General features: G+C 48.0%; 1 protein-coding gene across 3 annotated transcripts in view; it reads left to right on the top strand.

Annotated features, from left to right (window-relative positions):
• GOSR1 (golgi SNAP receptor complex member 1) overlaps positions 1-13,711 on the top strand; it is a 1,161,402-nt gene that overhangs the window by 456,405 nt on the left and 691,286 nt on the right. The window lies entirely within an intron of this gene.

Raw genomic sequence — 13,711 nt, 5'->3', positions numbered from 1 at the left:
GGTTCTACTGTGTCAAATGATAGGTTAGGGGCTACTTTCAGGGGCGTTTTTTTGGGCCGGGCAAATGTACTTGTATGTTGCCTCATTCCTGTTGTTTCAAAGGAATGTTTTGGGGAACTAGTGTCCACATTAGCAAACTATGCTGCAGTGTAATGCACATTGGGCTTGTGATATTGCCCAAAAACATGATATGTTTTAAGTGCAGAATTCATAGTTTGATGGTAACTGCCAGCATAAAATAGTTTTGATGTGGTGTATGGTTCTGTTTGTCAGTTGCTAGTTTATGGTGCACTTAGTGTCATTGGGTAGTCGGAAGGGACGTCGCAGAAAACAGACTAAAATATATGGTGCCTGAATTTGTCATGGCACATGCCACCTAACCTAGCATCCCCTAGCCGAACAGCAGCACATCTCGACACACAACTCCAGCAGCAAAACAACATAAGTTACACAATGGAAGGTTCACCAACTGATGGCCTGTCCACACTAAATGTACCTAACTACCACACCTAACACACCAACGGCTGTTCTCCACACTCCTTAAAAACACCACTCTTACAGACACCACAGTCAACCATACAATTAATTGACGGTAGCAATTTGGAGCGAAAATGAATCGCTGCTCTAGACAAGTCACAAAATATTCTCTTTTCCAATCCGCACACAGCAACGTTACAACAAAGCATCCTTGCCGTGTCTTAGTCCCTAGCCCATCGCTTACAGAACCTGAAGCTCCAAGAAACCGTGAACAAGTGAAGAATGTTCTGCAAGACTCCTTAAAATAGCAAAAGCTTTTATTCTTTCGCGTTTGGGGTTGTACTCTGAACGGCCAAGGTAACTGTAGCATAGCAGACCGACATTAATTTCCGGTTCTTCTGCTTCCATTCTGCTATATATCTAAACAAAAGAGGTGATGGCTGGAAGGTTTAGAATGTAGCAAACACCCCTGCGTCGGGGTGTGTGTACCAGGGCTAGTAATGATCTGCCAGCCAAGCTTTAAGCAGGCCCAGCTGAAGCAAGGGCTCAGCCCTGGTATGCCCTCCGGCCCCTGACAAAGGGTGATGACTATTTGCACCTTGGGGTTCCACCAGGTGTGCAAATAGTTTTTAAAAACTTTTTTAAACTTTTTTTTTTTTTTACGGGGTCCAGACTCTGCTCTGCATGAGCTCAAGCGTCCGTTAAAAAAAAATGGCCCCGCCTTTGTAAATGTAAAAGGGACTGAATCCCTTTTCTATTTTTATAGTGGGGGCCGAGGACGTGATGGCGTGGCGTGACCAGAGCTTTCGCTAAGGTCCTGCAGGTAAGTGGGTGGGGGGGGGACTGGGGTTGCGTGGGATGTCTTGGGAGGAGGAATGGGGACAAAGGGAGAGGCAGGAGGCCTCGGGGGAAAAAAATTGTGGCACTGGGGGAATGGGATCAGCTGGCTGGAGGAACACGGCAGGGCACTGGCAGTACTTGCATGCATTTCCAGCCACCTGATTTAGCGGGGCGCAATTCCCCGGCTGCAAATTCTGAGCTTTGATTGGTACAGATATTTAAGTTTTGGTTTTTAAGAACTACAGTAATACTGTCTTATAGTGATTTCTTGAAAAATACACAAATCCCATGGTAAAGCAACCTGACAATATGTAGATACTTATTTGTTTAGTTTAACATGTGTCTATATCATCGTACCGTTATTTTCCACATCCTGAATGGAAACCAGAATTCTTTAGAATGCAAAATGATCGTTTTAAAAATGTCCCATTTTATGCAAAACAAAAAGGTGATGGCTGGAAGGTTTTGAATTAATCATAACCACTGGCACAGCTCGGAGAATAGTTATTTTATTGTCCACTGAAGGACGATTTTGAGAGCGAGTCGGAGCGCTCTGCAGGTGCAGTGATAAGTGGTCCTGGGAGTGAACGCGAGGAAAAGGAAGCTGGGTTTTTCCACTCTGTGCCCCTTTTCCTTGTTATCTGCTCTTCGGCAGAGGGCAGCCATAATTGAGAAGGGTGGGGATATGCCCCATAAGAGAAGAGGTTTTTCCTCTAGCCAGCAGTTAGAATTTGGACCCATGGGTGATAGCCTCGCTGAAAGGGAGGGCGCTCCGCTTCAGACCCCGTTATTACGAGTGATCTCTTTGCCTACCTGCTCTGGGGCTAAGCAGTGTCATAGTGGCCAAGATGAAGGTGTCTTCTGCAACACTAATAACGGTGACAATCTTTTTCTATTAATCTATCATATATGTGTGATGTGTATATTTTATTATGTGGAATGAATAAAGGGCCTATAACTAGCCATTTACATTTTTCTTATAACTAACGGTCCAGGTGTAAGTTCTTGCCCATTTGAGTATAATACCTTGTTTTGTTAGGGTAGGGGAGACACAAGTACAAGGTTTTTCCGGGGTGACCAAGCCAATGCAAAACAGATGGGTATGCCGAGACGTGGGTCCGTGCCTGCTGGGCCTAGAGACCCATGCTGCTCCTCACTGATGAGGCCAAACAAGGCCGAAACATGTTTGGGGATGCTTGTGGTCTCATGCAGCAGGGATGTGACCTAGCGGTTCTTTAGAGGTGGGACCAAGTCTGATTTGCATATGGTCTTTCTCCTTCTGTAATGGCTTGGTAGGCGAAGAACTATGGTCTGGAGGGTTGCCCAGAGCAATGCCAGAGGTTAAGATTCATTCTAAACCTTCCAGCCATAACCTCTTTGTTTTTGCCATTTTATTTTACAGCACTGATTTCAGCACTTTAAAATATACAGAGAGTCCTCTTATTTAAAAATGTAAATTGCACAGAATGGGCGGGTTACGTTTGACCTTATGTGCAAATAGGTCCCCTGCATTCAATGTTAGTCATTTGCACTATGAAGTGTAAAACCGGTGTAAATGGATGCGTAATCACCTGTACGCTTTCATTTTTGCACTTTTTAGTGTAGATTGGGTAAATGCCACGTGCCCTTTATGCATGTCAGGTCATATGTGTGATGGATTCGTTTGGAATCCTTCTACTGTTAGCTGGTGTAAAAGGCAGTCTGATTCCATATGTATCGAACACATTTGCACCCACATGAAAATGTCATGCTTGTCCCTTGGTATGATGGAGAGGATATGTGAGGCAGAAAAGTGAATTTCGCTCTGCGCCATACAAATGAATGAAAATATGGTGCGGTGTATAGTGTGCATAAAACATTTATGCATGTTTTATACATGCTTTGCTATAATAAACATGATCCCCACTTTAAAAGACATTGTATAAAAAGGTTGCCTGGTATAGATATGTCACAAAGGTCCAGCTTGCTGCTATGCATGATGTTAAGAACATTTGATATGCACATAAAAGCAAACCTTTTTTTTCATGTCAATGTAATGGACATCATGGGTATGAACAAATCATTACCCACTTTGATTATCTCGGAGGCAAACGCAGATTTGCTAGTTAATTGGAGCTTTAAGGGAGTCTTTCAGTTGGAAATTACCGTTTCCAGTGCATATTGCTTAAACGTTCACGCCTAAACGAGCACTGCTGATGACAAAAGGAAAGTATTACGCAAACTCTCGGTTTATCGTTTCATTTTTTCTGCTCCGCCATGACTCTGAAGGTAAGGTCATATGGTTTAGCATTTCGGGGGAGCAGAGCCCAATGGTGTTGCAGGTATGGTTGGGACCAGCTATATAAATCCAGAATGGAGCTGAAGTGGTGTGAGAATTGCTTGTCTGTGTTAGTAGGAAAAACATGCCTCTCTTCTTGGCAACTTTGCGCCTGGGATGCAGTTACGACGTCCCCGGAAATCTCTCACATGTCTGTGGTTTTAAGGTTGATAGTAAATGTATATCTCAAGAAGAAAACAGACTGGATGGATTCCTAGATATTCAACATTGTAATTGGAACTGTAGAATGCCTATGGAAACTTTTTTCCTCTCTCTGGAAGTGGTCTTGTAAAAATTGTAAATCAATTAAGAAAAATAAAGAAAAACAAAGTTTAACGGATGTGATTTTGTAATGGTATCGTGCTCCCACCAGTGGCAGCCACTAACGCATCGGAAGGGGAACTCTAAGGAAGGTGGCCTTGCTACTTCTTGCCATATCAGTCGTGTAAACTTGTGGGATCTTCTTTTGTCTGGAGATGTTAATTTTGTTGGCAGTCATCTCCTAGCCGGTTTGTTGGTGATTTGGGTTTCAGTCTCCATTGCCCCACCACCTCATCAGAAGACACTCTGTCTATAAGTCATAGAGGATGCCCGTTTAGCAGAATGCCCTCGTTTTACTTCCCATGTTAGAGTGAAAAGTCGGCCTTGAAGTATTAGCCTAGATTACAGTGCTCTCCTCCGGTGGTGTTCTGACTGGACGCTAGATGTCCCTCCTGCACAAGGGCCTGACTGTTCCTTCCCTGCCTTGACTATTTGGCTGTTTCTCTGAGTGAGAGAAAGGACATCATTTACTTTTGAAAGTAATAATATTCGCAGTACTGGTGAACGCAGAATGGGGGATTGTTGAAACGGTGAACTAATGTACCAACAAAACTTCATCTTTACAGATGAGGGCAGAGGTCTCTAACAGAGGGGTGTTGCCTAAGTGTTGGGCATGGTGCACGTGGCCTAGGCAAAGGCCGTCTGACCCAAACAATGCATCATGAGTCCCTGCAAATATGTATTTTGGATCACTCGGCCTGAGTTAGGGTGGTTCGATTTGTATCCGTTCTGCTCATTGTACATCTCTCAGATTCGATTCATTGCCTCATTCAGTGTATAAAAATGTCCACTCATTCTGTAAATAAATCACCTATGAGAAAGGGGAAGGGGCAAACGGCACTGTGGGCAGGACCTATGATTTGTGGGGCTCTGGGTGGCAAAACATGTGCGGACCCCACTTATTTGCATATATAGGGTAATCCGTGATGTCACAGAAAATGATGCCATAGAACGAGTTTGATAAGGGTGATCATGGCAAGTTGACAGTTGGCAAAGATATGCGAAGAGGCACAAACTTTGTGGTGTCCAATATATGAAGAGCCATTATGTACAGTGCAATACGAAGTGAGGCTTTTTGGGGTTGCTGACAGTGCGAACGGAGTCATTTCGATGAACATTTTGGAATACAAGGCTCCGTGGGAATGAGCACACATTTTGGTTGTGAGGAAACCCATCCGGGAAACCAATGTGCACTCAGGCGAGGGTCACCAGATTTTCAAGACAAAAACCCGGTATGGCCAACATCATGGAAGGACCTACACCGCTCACCCCCACCACATTCCCCTATACAAACCCCTCCTGCCCCAACTATAACCCTACCCACCACACCCCCAGGGATAGGATATCTGCATATAAATTGTGCGGTTTTAACTGTGGATTTAGTAGGCATGTTAGCAACAAAAGGATATGTTGCCTTGATATTAAACATCTTGCTCTTTATTCTAGCTGGTCTCTGGTGCAATCAGTTAAAGCATGTGTCTGGTATCTGGAAGGTTGGCGGTTCAAGCCTATCCTGAGATGGCAAAATTCCGAAATTGTTATGTTTATTCAGTTTATGGTTGTTACCGATTAAGTTGTCACCCTCCCTTTTCCCAAAACCGAGAAAGTGTTTTTAAATAAAAAGATGTTTTAAAGTATTGGGCGGGCTCTGTATGTTGCTTTTGGTTAGCAGAGGGCCCCATTTCGGGATGTCTGGTCAACCTAATTCACGCACACGTTTTACAAGTTGTAATTAGTAGAAATATTGTTTGGCACAGGTACTTTGGCAACAAATGTACACATTTGGTTTGAAAACACCTGACTTTAGAATGCAGTGCAAAAAAATGTGATTGTGTAAACCCCCCCCCCCTCATTCCCCCAGCACCCAAAGGGGCCCTAAAAGATAGGGGTTATGCATTTGTATACATAAGTACATTCAAGACACATTAGGAGTTTGGTTAAAGCTTTTATTAAATGTGTATGTGTTTTACATAGACTGACTTACCTTACCGGACCATGTTCCCCACAATGGGGGACACATGGAACACTGGAGACTGGAGGGCAATAGCAGGTCTCCCCTGCCAACCAACAGAGACATGGACTGGACTCATCTGGGAGAAGGAAAAGAACCATTGAAAAGTGACAGTTGAAGGAGGGAGTGGAAAGAGATAGACAAGAAAACAAGACAGAGCACAGAAAGAAAGGGAAAAAGAGATTAATGCTGCCTAGGGGGTCGCTGCCTCGAGCGCCCCCCCCAGGGCTCTCTGAACTTGTTGAGCCGGGCTGTGTCTGTCAGCTGTAGCCTGGCAGGGGAGAGGAAACGGCCCAAGCCGATTGCGGGCAGCGGCCTGGTTGAATGAAAACGCCCATTCCTGGCGCTGCGTGTGCGGGGCGGACCCTGAGCGTGGCCTGGGAGACAATGGCCCGCCGGTGGCCAACTCGGGTGGGCCAAAGGAAGAGAAAGTGAAAATAACACCCGGAGCGTGGCCTGGTGGCTACAGGCCGCCCGGGGGCCAGTCTGGGTGGGCCAGAGGTAGGGGGGGAAGTCCCGGTCCACGTGCGCGGTGCGGCCCGGGTGAAGAGCATGGCTGTGCCCAGGGAGATCCTGCCTGCCCCATGGCCAGGCGGGGAGGTGAAGAAAAGACCCTGGCCGCACCAGCGAGACCCCAAAGACCCCAAGCACCGCTGGGGGGCGCCTGCTGGCAATCCGCTCTCCCCGGGACCAGATGGGGGGAGCAGGAGGAAGCAGAACTTACCTGGAGCCCCAGACACAATGTCCGAAGCACCCAGGGATCATCACAGGCCTGGGCGGAGTCCAATGAGGACTTTTCCCGTTTGGAAATAAAACACCACCACACAGGAAATGTAAGCCCTGCCCATGCTAGCAGGGGTTACAGGAACCTTTGGGGCTGCCGGAGCCCATTTGATTTAAAACACAGCCACAGAGGAAATAAGCCAAGGACTCCCAAAGCCCTAAAAGGAGAATGACGGGCTTTCCAAGCCCTGTAAATCACACTACCACCACAGAGAAAATCGGGGTTCCAACAGCCCTAAATGGAAGTATCACAGCAAGATGTCCTGTTAAAGCCACCCGCAGCAGAGCAAGTGTTTGAGTGCAGGGGCATAAGACAGCAGTGATGGCAAAATTACAAGGTACTGTACTTTACTGACTTTGTTTAGGACTGATGAATATGACTGTAGGTAAATTAATAAGGGCAGACTGCAGCTGCCAGGATCTGTACCATTACTGCGACACCCATCACGGCGACCCCCGGATTTGCCGACATTTTTTTATTTGGACTCCCTTTACACCACATATATATGCAGGTGAGACCCCCTGCAGCAACCCCTACTTGCATTCATTACCCCCCCCCACACATATATATATTTCTGAGGCTTGTGGAATCTGCTTAGATCACATGCTGTGCATAGGCTGACATCTAGTGGAAGCTGCAGAGTATTAGTTTGTTTTTCGAAACTCGAAAATGGGCGTCGACACAGGGCGTGCCAGTAATACTATCCCTAGTGTGACGTCCACTGTACCCAAGATCCCTCACGCGTCTAGGATCCTCAGATTGTTTTTTTCCGCCATATTGGTCGGAAGCATTTTGCGGAGTCCCCTGGCCTTAGCCATACTTTTGCTAAAAATTTAAAATAATAATCTATTGACATCCTTCCCCACCCCAACGTCGAACTTTGACACTCGAAGCCGGTTGGAGAAAAAATCGACCGTCGGCTGCTGCACGACGGATTGGGGCCTCGGAAGGCCGCTGGCCTCGGCCCTGCAAGTAGGGAGAGTGGGGGGGTGGTACATACTCTACACTCTTGGTATATAGGTACACCTTATACATTTCCTACACTTAACAGCCCGCTGCCTCAAGGTGCGTATGGAGGGTACCCCTTTTCAATTCTGCCCCAAGTGCAATCGCAAATACCCTTGGGTCGACAGGCACGCCACGTGCAATCTCTGCTTGCCGAGGGACCACCCCGAAGCGAGCTGCAGAGCGTTGAAGTAGGTTTAAACCTAAGACACTTAAGGACCGTTCGACGAAGCGTTGGGCCCACCACGCCAGGCAGGCGGCCATGGCAGCGGAGGGCGCCTTCAGCGATGCCGTACTTTTGGACGGCGAGGGCATTACGGCATCGAAAGACAGCCGAGCGCAGGTCCCCGACCAAGGAAGGTCGTCCGGCAGGGCGGCTATGGGGAAGACCCCCGGCGTCACAAGCGCTTCACATACTACACACTCTAAACACACTAAGTCCAACCGAGACTCGACAATGTCGAGTTCTCGGAAAGAGGCACAAACAGAACGGTCCGATTCGGTGTCCTCTGGGCGCTCTCGATCAAGATCGCCGCATGACTCCAGGCAATCATCCACTCTTGCCAAGAGTGCCTCGCTCCCTAGGCTAACAGAAGTTCGATCGTCGGAAGACGAAGACGACTTCCACCCCCAGGCCGCGCTCCAGGAGTCGGAGCCCGCAGTTAAAGCCAGCGAGGCGCCACACTCGAAGGACAGGGACACACCCCAGATCCTCGACGCCAGGCGTCGAAAACCTCCGGAGCCACTAAAGGACAGGGAAAACATTTTTCCACGCACGGGGAGGGGGGAAAACAGCAGAAGAAACAACTTTTGCACTCTTCCACACCTGTGAAACACACCACTCCCCCTAAACAGACAGACAAAACCAGGTCTGCTGATATGTCTAAAACCAGCAAAGCTACTCAAGATAAATCCCATAGACTTAGTGAGAGAGTCATTCCCAGTTCCAAAATATGCTCCAGTGAAGACATAGATAGGGTCATGTCAAGAATGTCTTCTTTGGCTGATTTTTATGATAAAAATCCAGAACATTTCCTCTCGTATGATCCACAAGGGGCGACTCCCTCAGGCTCTACTGCTCCTATTGCCCCCCCCCCCCCCCCGAGTAAAAAAACCCCTGTTTGAAACTCTGATGAGGTCAGAACCCTTCGAGGTACAACCATACGCAAGACCATACTCACTGTATCAAGGAGAGGCTTCCTTTGGTGAGGACCAAGAGTTTGGTATGGTAGAAGAGCAAACCGGGACGGGCTACTATGGGGATGATGAGGACCAGGAAGAAGAAGAGGAGGACCCGGAAACATACAGAGTAGATTCCCCGGTAGAGAACGAAGCCCCGGTTACCGACTCCCCGGTCGATAACCAACCCCTCCTAAATGAGGTTCTCGCTCACGCAGCAGAACATTTCCACATTGACACCCACGGTGTCCAGGAGGAAAGGGACTTCGCAGAAGAGTTAGTGGGAGAAAGGAGGCCTGTTGCCCAGACCATCCCTATCCTTAAGTCCATTCAGCGGAGAATAGATCCGTCCCTGGTGAACCCGAACCTCAGAGCAGTCAATCCCAGGGTTGAAAAACTTTTCAGGGCGGCCCAGTCTGACCCTCTCTATATAAGAGGACATCTGAAGCCAAACTCCCTAGTTGTCACCAACACTCGTAAGAGGGCTGGAACACCCTTGTCATCAACTATACGGTTTCGGCAGGAAAGTAGCCTCAACGTCCGCCTATCAAGCAAGGATTGCTAACTCCACCACCCTGTTGGCCAGCTACAACTGCCATCAGTGGGAAGAAGTCGCGGCACTCATAGCCTCTGCTCCTGAACCTTTAAAGGGCCAGTTAGCTCGGATTTCCGCAGAGGGTAGAGCCGTGTCTGGTTGCATTTTGAAAGCAACCTTCGACGCCGCGGACAACGCAGGCAGATTGATAGCGGAAGGCACTGTTATCAAAAGACATGCGTGGTTACGGCAGTCTGGTTTTAAGGCAGAAACCCAGGCATCATTGTTGGACAAACCGGTGGAAACCGATCTGTTGTTTGGTAAGGCGGTCGAAGACGCACTGAAGAATGCCAAGGACGAATACGAAACACTCAAGTCCCTTGGCCAGCTAACCAATAAACCCCCTAACCAGAGAGGGAATAGTAATTTTCGTAACCCACGCGGCCAAAATTCCCAGAGAGGATCGAACTATTCCCAGGGGCAGGGTACACAGTGGAACAACAACCAACAGTCTACCCAGGGTTACGGCAGGGGTAATAGGAGAGGTCGTGGTAAAGGCAGAGGCAGCCCCAGCAAGGGAGGCGGCACGCCTCCACCAAAGCAGTGACGCTCAGTTCAGGGTCCCTTCTCACGCAACCCCAGTAGGGGGACGCATTTCCAACTTCACCCAGGCTTGGGAAGGGATCACATCAGACAGATGGGTGCTGTCAACAGTATCCACCGGATATTGTATAGAGCTACTGCAGCGTCCCCGGAACCATCCTCCACGACAAAGAGTACGCTCCTTAGAACATCAGAAGATTCTCCTCGAGGAGATCGCCATTCTGCTAGAAAAGGACGCGATAGAACTCGTCCCGGGACACTAGGTAAACAAGGGTATTTATTCATCTTACTTCATTGTGCCAAAGAAATATTTGACAATGCGCCCAGTATTGGACTTACGGCCTGCCAACAAGTATGTCAAGCCCCAAAAATTTCGTATGACCACGCTTCAAGAGGTAATCCCCCTCCTAAAAAAGGGGTATTACATGGCAACCTTGGATATGAAAGATGCTTATTTTCATATTTCCATGTTCCCAGCGCACAAAGTATTTGCGCTTCAAGGTGAACAGTCGACACTACCAATTCAAGGTACTGCCCTTCGGGATAGCTTCAGCACCAAGGGTATTCACCAAGGTACTGGCGGTGGCGGCTGCACACCTACGCAGGGAGGCAATCCCAGTGTACCCTTATCTGGACGACTGGCTCATAACGGGGGAAACCCCAGGAATTTGCAGGACAAACATTCAAAGGACTATCGACCTCCTCCACGAGTTAGGCTTCTCAATCAACGAGAAAAAGTCAAGCCTGGTGCCACGCACCTCAAAACAATTCCTAGGAGCAATCCTAGATACCAAAGAGGGGTTGACCTTTCCTTCAGGAGAAAGGATTCGGAATATACTACTGCAAATTCCGCATTATCAGTCCGGTCAACAAATAACGGTACGCAAAGCAATGCGTTTACTGGGCAGGATGGCGTCATGTATTTACCTGGTCTCCCACGCGCGCCTGCGCATGCGTCCCATGCAGGAATGGTTGGCGAAACAGTGGCCTCAGGCAAGTGGTCAGTGGGACGATCTAGTGGTCGTTTCGCCAACACTGGTACAAAGCCTTCACTGGTGGACAAGAGAGAATCTCGCACAGGGGAAACCCTTTTACAATCCCGAAGTACAGGCAGTAGTCACTACAGATGCATGTCTGACGGGGTGGGGAGCTCACCATCTCCACCACACAGCTCAGGGTCTCTGGTCTCTGGTCTCACTCAGTGGCCAAGAACCACATCAACCTGCTAGAGCTTCTGGTAGTATTCGGAGCGCTTCAGGCGTTCGAGCCCCACCTACTAAACCTGTCAGTGCAAATCCGGACGGACAGCACAACAGCCATGTTCTACCTGAACAAGCAAGGAGGGACTTGCTCGCCAAATCTGTCCAAGCTTGCCCAGAAAATCTGGATATGGGCACTCAGACGGAACATCTTCCTGTCATCGCAACATGTTCCAGGGGAGCTCAATTCCCTAGCGGATGCTCTGAGCAGACACTCCCTCCCAGAGGTACACGAATGGGTTCTACACAGAGAGGTCGTAGAAGATATCTTCTCTCAGTGGAGTTTCCCCACTATAGACTTATTCGCCACAAGCGAAAACAGACAATGCCCAGGATTTGCATCCAGGTTCCCCCAACCAGACTCCCAGGGGAACGCCCTGTGGATGAACTGGTCAGGGATGTTTGCGTACGCTTTTCCACCAACTCCTCATCAGGAAAGTGGTGAACAAGATGAACAGGGAGTCGATGACGCTCGTCCTAGTTGCTCCCATGTGGGCAAGACAACCGTGGTTCCCACACCTACGCAGGATGGCGGTGTGCGAGCCCATCAAACTTCCAGCCTGGTACAACCTACTGTCCCAGCACCAAGGTCAAACAGTGCACCAGCAACCCAACTCAATGAACCTGGCAGCATGGCTCCTGAGGTCATAGAGTGTGGACATCTCAATTTGCCACAGAGGTGTATGGACATCCTAAAGGAATCTAGGAAACCAAACACAAGGCACTGTTAATTTGACAAGTGGAAGAGGTTCGTTATATGGTGCCAGAGTAGACAAATCAACCCGGTTGATTGCACTCCTTCCACTATTGTTACATACATGCTCCACCTGCTAGATGCAGGATTGGTTTTTAACTCACTGAAAGTACACCTGGCAGCCCTGTCGGCTTACACCACTTCCCATAGCAAGGTTTCGTGGTGGAAAGTACCAGTAGTTAAAGCCTTCATGGAAGGAGTAAAGAGACTTCACCCTCCTATTTCAAACCCACCACCAGGGTGGGACCTTAATGTGGTGCTAGCCAAGCTCATGGGCCCCCCTTTCGAACCCATGCATACAAGCAGTCTCAAACACCTGACTTATAAAACGGCCTTCTTAGTAGCTATTACTTCTATAAGAAGGGTCAGTGAAATTCAGGCTGTGTCAGTGCAGGATCCCTTCTTTACTGTCCATAAAGATAAACTGGTTTTACGCACACCCCTAGGTTCTCACCTAAATTTATATCAAAATTCCATGTAAACCAGTCCATCGAGCTTCCGGCTTTCTTCCAGGACCCGCAAAGCTCGGCTGAGGTGAAACTACACACCCTAGATGTGCGTAGGGCGGTCCTCTACTATGTAAATAAAACCAGAACGCTAAGAAAAACAGATCAACTGTTTGTCTCCGTAGCTACAGGCAGAGAGGGGGATTGCGTCTCTAAAGGTGTCATCTCGAAGTGGATTATTAACTGTATCCAGCTGTGTTACTCACTCTCTGAAAGAACTCTTCCTTTCATGCCAAGAGCCCACTCTACTAGAGGCATTGGGGCCACTCTGGCTTTCATTGTAAATGTACCCCTTGACACCATTTGCAAAGCAGGTACTTGGAGCTCTATTCACACTTTTACTCAGCATTACTGCATTGACACCCATTCCAAGGCAGATACACAAGTGGGACAAGCGGTTCTAAGACACTTATTTGCTCATGACCCTTCTCACATCCCACCTCCTTCTTCAGGTACTGCTCGCTACTTTATGCACAGCATGTGATCTAAGCAGATTCCACAAGCCTCAGAAGGGATACATTACTCACCGTAATCGTATTTCTGATGCTTGTATCCGCTTAGATTCACATGCAACCCACCCTTCCTCCCCTCTGAGAGAAGGCGCATGATTGCTTGTAGTCTTACCTTTCTGTCTATCTGCTTGTATTATCTGTACTCGCGCTACTCCTCATGCTACCTCATGTCAGAAAAAATACAATCTGAGGATCCTAGACGCGTGAGGGATCTTGGGTACAGTGGACGTCACACTAGGGATAGTATTACTGGCACGCCCTGTGTCGACGCCCATTTTCGAGTTTCGAAAAACAAACTGTAATACTCCGCAGCTTCCACTAGATGTCGGCCTATGCACAGCATGTGAATCTAAGCAGATACAAGCATCAGAAATACGATTACGGTGAGTAATGTATCCCATATGTGCTGCAAAGGGGGTTGAAATAAAAAAAGAAGTCCACATTTTCGGAGGTTGCCGTGATGGGGTTGCAATAATGGTGTAATTCCCAGCTGCCAAGGTTATTCCAAGTGTTAGAACACAAAAGTACATATGGAAAGTATTGGGGAATGTAATGAGAGGGATGCCCATGGTGAAATAATTGATAACCTGCTTAAGGTTAATATGCAT

Source organism: Ambystoma mexicanum, chromosome 9, assembly GCF_040938575.1.
Source record: "Ambystoma mexicanum isolate Mex_15411 chromosome 9, UKY_AmexF1_1, whole genome shotgun sequence".
Lineage (NCBI taxonomy): Eukaryota > Metazoa > Chordata > Amphibia > Caudata > Ambystomatidae > Ambystoma > Ambystoma mexicanum.
This window is presented reverse-complemented; position numbering and strand designations above follow the sequence as displayed.